Raw genomic sequence first — 12,709 nt, forward strand, 5'->3', positions numbered from 1 at the left:
CAAATGTTTAATTATCCTTCTTAATAAAAACCAAAGTAAAGGCTTAGTGGAGGTTGTGTATATTTGAGACACTGAAAAAAAAATACATGAGTAATGTTGCAAAACTCTAGTACCAAATACAAGTATGATATCATCTAGCTCTTATATAGTTAATTAGTAGATCACAAAAGGGCACTATTTAATATAAAAATGAAACCATAATTTAGGCAAACCAACTACCTGCAACTGTCTTTGAAAACCTAGAAGAATATTATACCAAATCTGTTTGGTAAAGACATTGAAATGAGGCAGCTCATAAACCTGTTGTCAAAAGCCTGATTACTTCTAAAATTCATCAGTGAACCACAATCTACCACTAAATTAGGATTTAGTGTTTATTCATGGTAATGAGTTGTATTAGAAATTCAGATAGTCTGTAATTTGGAGGCATTAGATCTATTGATTTTTTTTTAAACTTCCTGTTAGTACTTTTGCTCTTTCATATGCTGAATGTTCTTATTACCCTCCAGCATCTTGCAGCTCAGACAACCTCTAGTTCTATATAGGCCAAAAGGAGGTACCTTGAAAAGCCTGACTAGTATGTAAGTTGCCTTGTCAAGTCTATATGATGTTAGATAAGGATACTAAAATGACTACTTTAAACAGTTTTAAATGGAACAAGAGATACACACAGTTCTCAGAGAATAAAATGCACAAGTACACATGGCCCTCTGAATTTTCTAAATCTTTTTTTTTTTCAGGTAAATACATAGAAACCTCCTAACAGAACTCCTGAAGATGCTTCTTGTTATGAGAGGATATGAATAATGGGGGAGAGGTTTCTTGAGTCAAGCAGAGAAGAAAAGCCATCTTTGGAAAGAAATGAGGGATAAGCTTAAACATCACTATGTAGTCCCAGCGAAAAAACAGGAAGGAAAAAAATATCACTACACAAAAGTTTGAAGCTCAATAACTCTAAGTAGATGGCCACTAGAAAGACAGTTTTAGTATGAGGAGTCTGAGTTCTTATATGGCACTCATACTTGCAATAAAAACATCTCACAAATATTTATTCTCACCATACCCCCGATGTAATGAAATGCTGGCCCTACTTTACACAGAGAATACCAAGGCTCAGAGAGATTGAGTTTTTGATTTTCGGAGATGCTCAGGAATTGACATTTTTCCATCAAGAGGTGTTGTAGGTACTGAAAACTTCTGAAAAGTCAGGACTTAAGTTATTTGTGCTTGGTCATACGACGTCTGTGGCAGAGCTGGGAATAGAACCTAGATCTCATGAGCCCCAATCCACTGCCTTACTCCCAAACCCATTTTTCCGCCTCACTTTAGATCTATGGGTCTGAAATCAGATGCTGAATATCTTCACAGGTGCTTCCTCTGAATCCCTTAGGATGGTGTCAGGGTTCAAAGGAAACACCTGCAAAGAAGTTTAGCATCAGACTGCAATCCCAGAGGACTAGAGACAAGGAAGAATGGATTTATGAGCCTCAGTTTTAATCAGTGTTTTTTTCTTCTTCTTTTACACTCACACCCACAGGATGCTTACAGGAAAAGTGCTATATGTTGCCTTCAAGGCCTCAATAGTCGCTGCCTGAACACTTAAGAGGCTAACACTTAAGGCTTTATTAAGTTTTATGCTAGGCTGGATAATGTTACGAACATTACATTTGAAACCATTTATTTTGTGCTCTGTACCCAGAAGGCACAAACACATTAAGGCCTTGATCCTGCAATGAGATATGCACAGGTGGAGCCCTGCTGCTCATACATAGCCTCTTTAACTTCAGTGGAGTTCAGGGGTTTGATGGAGTGTTTTCTTACTGCAGGTTCAAGACCTAGAGCAGAAGGTCTTGCGTACATGAACCAGCATGGAAGCCCCTTACTGAGGTAGTTCCAATTTCCTCAGCTAGATACCCTGGCTTTAGCTCAACCAGCTATCCTGAAGTTCAAAGATTCCAGCAGTTTGAATGACTGTGTTTCATGGCCACGACTTCCTAGCATAGAGAAGAACCATAATGAGGGAATTGCCAGATACTTTTAAGGAGTCAAACTCATGGTTCTTAGGGAAAAGCTACTTTCATAAAAGGTATACCCCTACAGCAGCAGTGTGACATCACTAATAGATTGTCTAATAAACAAAAAATGAACATTTTACTATCTAGTTAAGAGATTAAAGGAAAGGTGGCCAGGGATGACCAAAACATACAGGTAAAACCCAAAAGTCTAGTTTGGCTATTGAGAGAGCTCTCTCTCTCTGAGCCAGGAAAAACACAAAAAATGAGTAGTATCAACCAATTTTAGAGGGGGAGTGTCATTACAAGACCTTTCAATTTTTACTGTTTTTTTCCTGTTGCTGATCGTAAGATTTAAACTCACTGTCTAGCACAGCACATAGGGGCACTAGTGAAGGAGTATGTTATGTTTTATATAAACTACTTTGTAGAATATAATAACTGAAGTGAGAACTCACCTATCGGAACTAAAAGTTTCCACCAGATGGACAACTTCTCATGCTAATTACCAGGTGTTGAAAAATTTATCAGATACCTTCTAATCAGAGATAAATACAAAAGATGGTGGGAAAAAGTGAAACTCCAGGTGTAATTCCCAGTGTAAGTCCAGCTCCTCTGCCCTCAAAAAAGTGGAGTGTTCCAGAATTTCTACTCTCATGGTGGCCCTGAACACTACCAGGGGTGTAATCAGCTTCTGGTGGGCTTAATAAATTTGAAGCTACTGGAGAGATAAAACTCCCACTGACTTTCCATTAGGCATAGGTGCCTAAATGTCCTTGAGGTTCTGGGTGAAAGAGCTTTTTGTGTCTTCATTATCTTCCAGGGTCTCCTGGCTGCCACAGTGAGGAGTAAAGGAAGAGGTTCCATGTACTGTTCCTCCCCAGATAACTCACAGCTGAAAAGAGGCATGGAGAGGCAAGAAAAAAATTCTTTTACTTTACCTCTTCCTGAGTCTCCATTTTCAGGTATTCTGTTCCCGATTAGTAATTGTATCACCTGACTCTGGTGCTGCTCCTGCCTTTCCCAGGCAGTCCCAGCATGAAACTGACCTGATTCATGCCAATTTCACTGCTACCCACAGTGATCCCAACAGCAGCTAGGAAACTGATCAGCATCTTGCTAGTTTTGCTCTTTGGCAGCTTGTCAGACAGGAGTAGTAAAGGAAACAGAACTTCTGCAGACTCAGGAAGAAGATTTTGTGTGTTTATATTTGTTTCATATTTGAAAGATTACCATCAACTCAGGTGCTAGAAATGTTCGTTTTCTTTAAGTGAAAGCTTAGATTTTACAGAAGTTGGTGGTGTAGATCCCCTCCTTTTTACAAGCAAGTTGATTGTTCAAGCTCAGCAAATCAAGATTTGCTAACATTGAGAGCTGGTTGACGTGACTGCCTGAAGCAGTCCACTTTTTTTTTTTGTGTGTGTGTGTGCAAAGACTATAAAGGAATCCTGAATAATGACAAACTGATTAACTAGACAAATCAACAGGCATCTGACTCATCTTCTGGTAATAACATTATTCAAGGTTATGATAGCAAGGCTAGATACAGTTAGGGCTAATATTTATTTCATACCATCTGTCAATGGAGTCCAAGAACACTTGTAATGAAGTAGTTACAAAACATGGTCTGACATGGAGACTAAATGACCAGTCAACATTCACACAGCTCTCTCTTCAATCAAATATGCAAAAGAAATTAAGCTGAAAGCTTTATTTTCCCAGCTCATCTCACAATAAGATATAATCCAAATATTTGAAAGGGTTCAAGAAGAAAATTGTTCTACACCAACAGAAGAATGTGTATATCATCACTGTGGTAACAGGCTAAACATTATATATTTTGCGATCAATACTTCCGCCCAACTCGAAAGTCAAGATGACCAGCTTCAGTGAAATCTACTGAGTCCTTCCAACCTAAAGCCTTCGGTAAACATGACAAATCTGTCCAATAGATAACATTTTTTTTTCACAAATCTGTGTTCAAATAGAAGGTCAAGATTTTTGTAGGTGCTAGCATTCAAGCTCTGAAAGATCGAGATACCGTGTATGTGTCAAAATATGCAGAGTAGTGGGTTTTTTAGTTCAGCTGAAGCTTAAACAGATCAGGAAATGTATGAAACTCAGAACAATTGCTTGAGACTGTACTTGATAATCCACACTTGGTAAAAATCTGCTTTTACTTATATTTTTGGTGCTCCTACCACTATCTGAATAATTAGGTGTTTTAGAAAGAGTACTCATCCAAGTATTCAACCATCCTAACAGAATTTTCCCTCTAACAAGTGATATATTTTGCAAGCCAGGAAGAGGCTTAATTTGTTGTGCAATATCAACACATCATCCATCAGAAGTTTTACACTAGTTAACACTAGCATTCAGAATGCATGCACGTTTTTTTCTTGGGTAGGGGAAAGAAAAAAAAAACCATTGGAAACACAAAGGGGTGGTTAAGTCCAAACTCTTTTCCTCTGCTAGGACTAGAGCTGGTGCCAACAGAAGGGGAGAATCCTTTGCATACCTCAATTACAATGGATCTCATGGTAAAAGAGCACGATCATATACATGCAATGGAGCTAATGGTGGGGACTGCCAAGGGAGAACCAGGAAGTCAGAGAAAGGAACTGATTCATACATAGTCACAGGAATGCTGCCACAGTCCTTGTGGTGCTGGTAAGCACCATTCTATTCCAGCACTTGCTCTCCTTGATTTTTAACTCACAAAATACAAGTAGGCAAGTAGAGTTGTCAAAGGTTGCTATGGGTTTACCACTACTCTCCCAAAACAATATTTACTATGACCCAGATCTTGCAGTTGGATCCGCACAGACAGAACTTTGAACCTGCAGAGTTCCACTGTATTTGTGAAGGACAGGATTAAGACACAGGCACATGCTCAGGGCTCTAGCTCCTAGAGTCATATATATGATTACATTAGAATCTGAGCTTTCATTTTGGGGAAAAATGATAAATTGTTAACCCTCATCTTTGTGAAGAAATATGTGCAACCCACCATCCACCTAAGTCTGCAGAGGGCCTAAAACAATAGCTCGGAGAGGTGTATACTTTCCCAGTGCATCTCAATGTGGTGTTAACTTTAAGATCCACTTCCCTGAGGGACTATGCTCTATCTACAACAACCCAAGAGAAGACTAAAGTAGAAAAACACCCACAGGGTTGAGTTTGCATGTTCATGGCAGATACACACTGATTATTTGTTAAGGGGTGATCCCCTTACTGTTACCCCACTTCAATCAGGGGTAAAATAAAGAGTTAAAGGAGGCTCCTCCTTTACAGAGAGTAGCCTCTCTCCATACATATCATGACACCCCATCAAGGGCCTTACATTTTAGTGAAGTCCTGACTTCATGTTGACACTGTGATTCAATCCTTCTCTGGTCACTTTTTCTGGAAATTAACAAAACTTTAAGACATATTCCACATCTGTCTGGTAGCTCATGGGATAACAAAGCAGCTGACACATCGAAGTGAATGAAGTTGGGACATTCCTGGCTTTCACAGTGGTCTTGCAAATAGATACAAACAAAAGCCTAAAGTTATGAATGCCACAAATGGATTCTCTTCCATATATCATCTACTATATTCCCATGAGCTACCAGACAAATGTGGAACACACCATTCTATAGCCTAATTAATTTCCAGGAATAAAAGACTCTTGACTGAGAAGACAGCGACATGTTCTTAACAATTTTTTTAAAAGTCTTACAGGGCAGTTCATGATAATTTTCAATTAGGAATTCTGCATTTGTTGCTATTCTTCCACTTGTCATAAGAGGCCCAGTCAGTTTTAAAAACTGGAACAGTGGGGATGGATATTAACTTGGCCAAAGCTGAACTGAGGTAGTTATACTGCTTACCTAATCCATCCTTACAGGTTCAACTGGAAACAGTATTCTTTGCTTTCTTGCCCTAAATAGCTACTTCCTGTTGATGCTGTCAATCAGCTGCTGTGCTCCACCTCAGAGGTGGCTGCATTTTAGTGATACACAATGGAATTGATGCAACTAGCGTGTAAAACAATATGGGATCCCTCAGCCTGAGAGAAATACTTAAAAATCCTAGATGTATTCCAAATGCATTTAGGCCACACAGTAAACCAGCAGCAGGCTTCGCCAAAAGGCTGACAGGCAGCCTGGTAGACATACAGCGAGCAGCTTCTAGTTTTTTAGATGTTGCCAAAAAATCCCAGCCCTGAGTCACAGGCTGCAGCAGCGGGTCCCCTCCTCCGCCGGCCCGCTGTCCACAGCGCTAGCCCCGCGCCCCGCCTGCACGCGCACACCCCGCGCCGCTGCAGAGGCGAAGCCCAGACTGACTTGTACAGCCTCGTGTGCAGCAGTTACCCCCACCCCGGCGTGTCCCCCGAAAAGCAGCCGCGAGGAGGGGGACGAGCCGTGCAAGGGACACGCAGCGGCAGTGACAGCGGCAGCCATGGCTCCCGCAGCAGCAGTGACAGGCTGCGAGAGCGGCTGACTGAGCGCTTCCCCCGACCGGCATCGCCCGCGGGCCGGGGGCCGCGCACCAAGGGGCTGGGGGCAGGGCAGGGCAGGGCAGCCAGCCTGGGGCTACCCTTCCCCCCCGAGCGGAGACCCAGCCGGGGGCCGGGAAGGGTCACACCCCCCGCGCGGGGACACACACACACGGCTGGGGAAAGGGGTTACCCTAGGGCGCAGCCGGGTCAGGGGGTGGTGCCACCCCCAGCACAGGGACGCTAGAGCTGCAGCTCCCATCGGGGGCGGGGGGTGGGACAGGCTCGGGGGTGTCTCTTCTTACCTTGTCGGAGGAGGAAGCGGCAGGACTCGTTCCTCCTCCTCCCTCCCGCGCTGCCCCTATGACAGGACCCGACGAAGAACCGGATTCAACCGCTGCGGACGGTGCCTAGAGCCTCGGCCCCGCACCGACCACCAACCGCCGCCGCCGCCGCCGTGGGTGTAGGGTTTGAAAGTACCCCCGCTCCCCGGCACTGCCGCTCCCCTCCCCCCCCGTCAGAATGTCGGTCTCCGTGTGCAGCTCTGCGGGGCTCCCATTGGCCGCGCCACGCCCACGTGACCCCAAACACGCACGAGAGACAGACGAGAACGCGCTGCCGCGAACGTTACGGGAGTTGGGCGGCGGTTGGGGAAGGAGGGGAGTCAACGTCACAGTCCTTCTTCCGCAGTGGATTCCCCCGGTGCCTCAGATCTCTCGTGCACAGGCACGCAGCGCGCGCACACACACGGAAAGAAAATAACGGGCCCCGGCAGGACCGGGGGGCGGGGCATGCAGGCGCGGAGCAGAGCGCAGGCGCCGGGGCGGCTGCTCTTGGTCTTGGCTCCTGCGACTGGAACATTCTGGAAATGGCGGCTGCCGTGTCCCGGAGAGTGAGATGGGAGGGGGTTGGGTGGGGAGAGAGACTAGAGCGTCTACTTCCCCTTGTGACAGGAATCGTGTAGGTGCCGCCACCGCTTCATCCCGACTCGCAGGCCCAGGGCCCCTTCCTTGGGCTACTCCGGGTTTTCCGGCAGCGATGGCGCAGTGAGTTTTAACTACCCGCAGAGTGCGCATGCGCGGCTGGCTCCGGTAAGCGGCGACTGGCTTGCACTGCGCCCGAAGGGAAGGGCGCGTGGCCTCCTCACGGGCCGGGCCTAGTCGCTCCGCTGCGGGCGTCGCCTGGCACGCTGCGCTGTCCTTGCAGCCGCTCGGGCGGGGCGGGGCGGGGAAGCTGCAGCCCGTAGCCCGTGGCTGTGCTCACGCTGCGGTAGGGTCAGCGTGTCGTTTCGGCCCTGCCACGCCTTGCCCCGGACAGTGTGGGGTCAGCAGGGGAAGCTGCCTTTCAGTATCGAGACAGGCCCCCGATCCTGCGGAGACTCGGGCTAAACTTTATCCCCACGCTGAGGGCCGCCCACTTGTCTTCGCCGGCTCAGGGCTCCCCTCTGCAGAGCCCGGGGGAGCCGCGTTCCGTACAATGTAATTGCAGTTTGCAGTCAAGCTTTTAACACTGCATCGTTTCGCCCGTTGGTGTAGTTCAGTTTTACCTTTTTATTGGAGACGTGACACGCACCTTCGTTAATCTGTTCCTGGCTCAGGCTGCCAACGCATTTTTTCAATAAAAATCAGCATCCTTGCTTGAGATGATCATAAACGTTTACTGAAGTCAGCCAACACGAGTTACTTAATTCTAATCCCCTTTTACAAGATTAGTATGTTTGTAGTGTTTTTAAAAACTGCATGCTTTCCCCCCAGTAATTTTGTAGTACTGCTGAGGGCATTCTACACCAAAAAAATAAAAATTCAGTGCACAATATTTTAAATTTTTTTTTGTCAAATGTCAAGGCTTCAGCATGGCGGGGGGGGGGGGGAGGAGCACTGTGCAGTGTTGCCCTGACAGGCCCAGGGATTCAGTGATGAGGCTGTACTCAACCCTGACACAGCACAAGGACCAGGCCTGCCTCAGAAACACCTCAGTTGACAGGTGCATCAGGTGTGGGCAGGAAGGCTCAACGAGGCAGGATCCAAGTGTGGATGGGTTTGGGGGGATCCAGGTATAAGTTGAGAGGGTTGTGTGTGGGGCAATTGGTGCAGGCAGGTGAGTGGGGGCTCTGGGTGCAACGGTAATGGGACTCTGCAGGGGGTCCAGGTGAAGGTGGTTGGGGGTCAGCAGAGGGGTCTCTGTGTGCAGGAGGATAGGGCTTGTGGGGTAGGAATCTGGGTGCAGGTGGCTTGGCAGGGTGGTCTGGAGGAGGGAGGCTTATGGGGGGTTCTCAGTGCAGGGGAGGTGAGGCTTAGCAAGAGGGGCTATGAGGGGATCTGGATGTATGGAGATTGAGTGGATGGGGGAGCAGGGAGCTGTACAAGGATCACTCCCCCTGCATCCGAGGAGCCATGGGTGCAGGAAGTGGCAGGGGGAGTTTGCTAAGCTTCCTGCAGCTGTCGGAGAAATCTGGGTGTGGGTCTAACCCAGTTCCAGATGTGGTGTAGGGAAGAGGCAGTCCCATCCTCCCCAGCCCAGCTGGGACTAGCAGCTGAGCCCACTGCAAGGTGGGAGCCATCAGCTGGGTCTTTCCCAGTCCTGTCTTCTGCTCCACAGTGATTTACTTCCTGGCAGGCTGCCTTGGGGGCACCTGAAAAATACTGTTGTGGAGGGTCTCATGACCTCTTATTGCTTCTCCATCAGAAAGTCATTTTTCTGCAGGGAAGCAAAGAAATCTGCAGGGGTCATACATTCTGCACATGTGAAATGGTGCAGAATTCCCCCAGGAATATTGTTTATAATTGTGGCACCACCATCCCCTATATTATGTCTCCTATCTGTATCTAACAAACTACAGGAAGGGCATTGTACCTATCAAGATTTCTACTTTGTCCCCCTTATAGCAAGAATAAACTAGGAAAATTTTATTGACTTAACCTGCTTTTTAATGAGATATAAAGTTGGCCTATAAGTTTGGATGCTTTTAAAGCTTTTTTCCCTTTTTATTTTTTAACCTTAAACTTTAGCAGCGCCAAGCCTTATCTTTTTTGTTTTTTCTGGAGGTTGTCTTTCAAGACTCAAACATGGATTGTTCTCTTATTCTTTAATAAAAGGAGAATGGTTGTTGAAACTTTAACAAAACATATTCCATAGATATTTGGTGAGGTATTTGTTCAAAGCTATTTTGTATTTTATTAATAAACTCCTAGCTCCTAAGATCTATCTACACAAGGAAATTAAAAAAAAATCCTATACTTGCTAATACTGACATTGCTATTATCAATGAGCTGGTGAGCAACTTTTAGAAACTTTTGGCCTTTGAAGTTTGGCATTTTGAGGCAGGGAGAATTGGGCACAAGTCTATTCTGTTGAGTTCCCTTTCAACTGGCATGCCTAAGCTCCTTCTAGAAAATTCTTAGTTGCTAAGTGTGCCAGAAACAAGAGTTTCTCTATTAATAGCTTCTGTACAAATCACAAATATTAATTTTCTACAAGATGAAATTTTCAAGATGGAAATAAAACAAAAGCTTAAATGCTTTGAATAAAAATGTCTCTGTTAATCAGTATTCATTTCTTTGGTCAATGTGGTAATCCTACTAATTTTGTAGTTAGACACATAGTCTTGCAAGAGAAGCAGATATGAATTTCAAGTGTAAAAAAAAAAAGGCAAAAGGAATAAAAATACTCCATAGATCTCTTCTGTACAACATAAGCAACAAAGAGCTCACACTATATTTTCCCCATTGCAGTTTACCTCTATAATCATTAGGTGCTAAATTATCCTGGTGATAATCATCTTAGAAACAACAAGATCTAAGAGAAAAATTAGTCATATTTACAGCAAATTCGTGCAGAGGAGTCATTTCATTGCCACATTGCAGGCAAATGAATCCTCATTTATGCCAAGAATCAAATATGTCATTGAGAAAGTTGTCAGAAGAGGAGACAGTCACAACTGGGAACTGCTAGCATAAGCCTGGTCTCCTGAATTATGTTTCCACTGTCACTGAGTTGCTGTGTAGAGAAATTTGACTTCTGGTTCTTCCTAGTGTGGCATACCTGTAACCCATCTCATGTCCCCACCCACACAAGTGTTTGAAGTGGTGCAAAGGAGTTCCAAGCACTTTTTTGGACTAGCTTTTTTTGAGCAATGGAACCATTGTATGGTCCTCCACTCTACCAATCTCTGCCTTTGCAATGTATGCATGGACAGAGATTGCTGCAGCCCCCTAAAAGCAAATATTCCTACTGCTGCCATTCCACAGGCAATTGGTCACTGCTTAGGCAGCCTGTCTGATATGCATTCTGAACTCTGCTACATAGGGATCAAGTTTTCTGGAAGCCACTTTCCTATTCAAATAGCACTGTGCCCAACATGGAGCTCAATTGTGTGCTATTTGATTCTGTTACTAGTATGTCTTGGAAGCTACCAAACAAGGGTGCTGCCAGCTGGCCTGAGGCTGACATGGGTACTGGAGATCATATGCAAAGGCAGCTGCACTTGTTCATTCACAGTATTTTAATATATGACTGGCTGAACTGGTCATCAGATGGAGTACATCTACATTTGAGCTTGGAGGTGTGATTCCCAGCTTTTGTAGATGTAGCCATGCTAACTACTTGAGCAAGTGCCTCAAAATATGTGTGTCTGTGGTAGCTGAGGCTAGCCACCCAGGGACTCAGGATTGTATTTGGGGCAGCTAGGCTGAGCCACTGCCTTTGCTGCTGCTGACATACTATTTTTGGGTGCTAGCTCAAGCAGAGATAGTGGAAGGGTACATCTGTGTGAGCTGGGAAGTGTAGATGCACGCTTAGAGGGGAGAAGTAGTGCCAAGAGAAGACAAAGAGCCTTGAAGTCCTGTATAACAAAACATGGAAGAATAACAGTAGGTCCTTCTCAGAGCAGAAAACATGCCTCTTGCATAGTGCTCTGGATCAAAGCCCGAAGGTTCACCCTTCCGCACAATTAAAAGGTGCTTCTGGATAGCACAGAAAGTCCATACAGTGCAGTCCATCAGGACAAGGAGACAAACAAAGAGATCTTGTATACATTTGCAGGATATGCTTGTGGGGATCTAGAGTCAGCAGTTGAGCCAATACAGGAGGAGGAATTGGAAGGTGAGGAGTCATCTAAAGAAATTGGCCGATTTTGCAATCTTGATTGTTGGAAAAAGAGGTTCCCAGGTTCTTAGAAAAGCCACTGTTAGGATTAATAAAAGGAAAGAGAGAGAATCACACAACAGTGAAAGTGTCTACCACTTCAGTTCCACCAGCAACCTTCTTCTCAGGCTTGCTATGTCTCCATCTCTGCTGCACAAGTTCCTCCATAGGTCAACCCAGTTCAGTTCCCTAATACTTCCCCTGAGTTGGCATTCCCCTTGAAGCATCCTGTGCTGGCAGGTACATGAACCACTGCTCCTGGTTAAGAGAAAAATGTTCAGCATGACGTGCAGCATGTGCTTCAGCTCTGTCAGATGGGTGAACTCAAAATAGTGGGGGAAAATTACAAACTACAACATAAAAAGGCAAAAAATAAGAACTTTATTGCAAATCACGTTGGGCACTACAGCAAAAGCATAGTGCATTTTTCATATTACAATGTAGCTATAATGGCATATATGCCAGGCAATGAACTTACCTAGCGTTCTGCTCATATTTAGATGAAGTGGCATTTAGCTTTGCCTTGTAATTCAGTGCATGGAAAACTGCTTTAGGCATATTTTGCTGGCAAACTGATGTACAGATAACACAAATATGAAAGTTGGGGGAAAACACTGCTTATCATGACCATTGCCTGACATTAAATACATCACTAGAAATCTAGTGGAGATTCCTGTTAATTTCTTATTTTTTCTGGCCCTTGGGAGTTATATAGGAAAAAACTCAAAACAAAGTTCCAGCCCTGCAATCCAATTTTTGGGCAATCCATCATAGTCTCAGCCTTTTCCCCTCAGTTCCTTGAAAATTGCTTTTTCCCCTTGTTGCAACCCTCCACAAAAGGTTGGGTTTTTTTATTTTGTTTGTCTGCAATAGATAGTCATTGCAAGTGCCCCTGCTTCCTCTTTCCATCTGCATTAATATAACATCCCCATCCTTACTCTTGGAAATCAAGTGTGTGAATTTAATGTGTCCTTTCCAGCTCTAGTCCAAAGAGAGAGACCCTTGTAAAGTGTCAGTGTAATCTGAAACTGAACTGAAATTGTTACTTTTATTGCATTCAAGTGATGGACTG

General features: G+C 44.8%; 1 protein-coding gene across 8 annotated transcripts in view; it reads right to left on the bottom strand.

Moving 5' to 3' along the window:
* The window catches only part of ANKRD12 (ankyrin repeat domain 12), a 129,025-nt gene extending 122,046 nt beyond the window's left edge, over nucleotides 1–6,979 (bottom strand). For 4 of the 8 annotated variants that reach the window (XR_003999099.1, XR_003999100.1, XM_030552772.1 and 1 more), the window contains exon 1: nucleotides 6,801–6,979. The gene's annotated coding sequence lies outside the window, so the exon portion shown is untranslated. The remainder of the gene's footprint in view (nucleotides 1–6,800) is intronic. The other 4 variants (XM_030552770.1, XM_030552769.1, XM_030552767.1 and 1 more) reach the window with 2 other exon arrangements.
* Between the last annotated feature and the right edge of the window lie 5,730 nt (nucleotides 6,980–12,709).

The sequence above is a fragment of the Gopherus evgoodei genome, chromosome 2, assembly GCF_007399415.2.
Source record: "Gopherus evgoodei ecotype Sinaloan lineage chromosome 2, rGopEvg1_v1.p, whole genome shotgun sequence".
In the NCBI taxonomy this organism is placed as follows: Eukaryota; Metazoa; Chordata; order Testudines; family Testudinidae; genus Gopherus; species Gopherus evgoodei.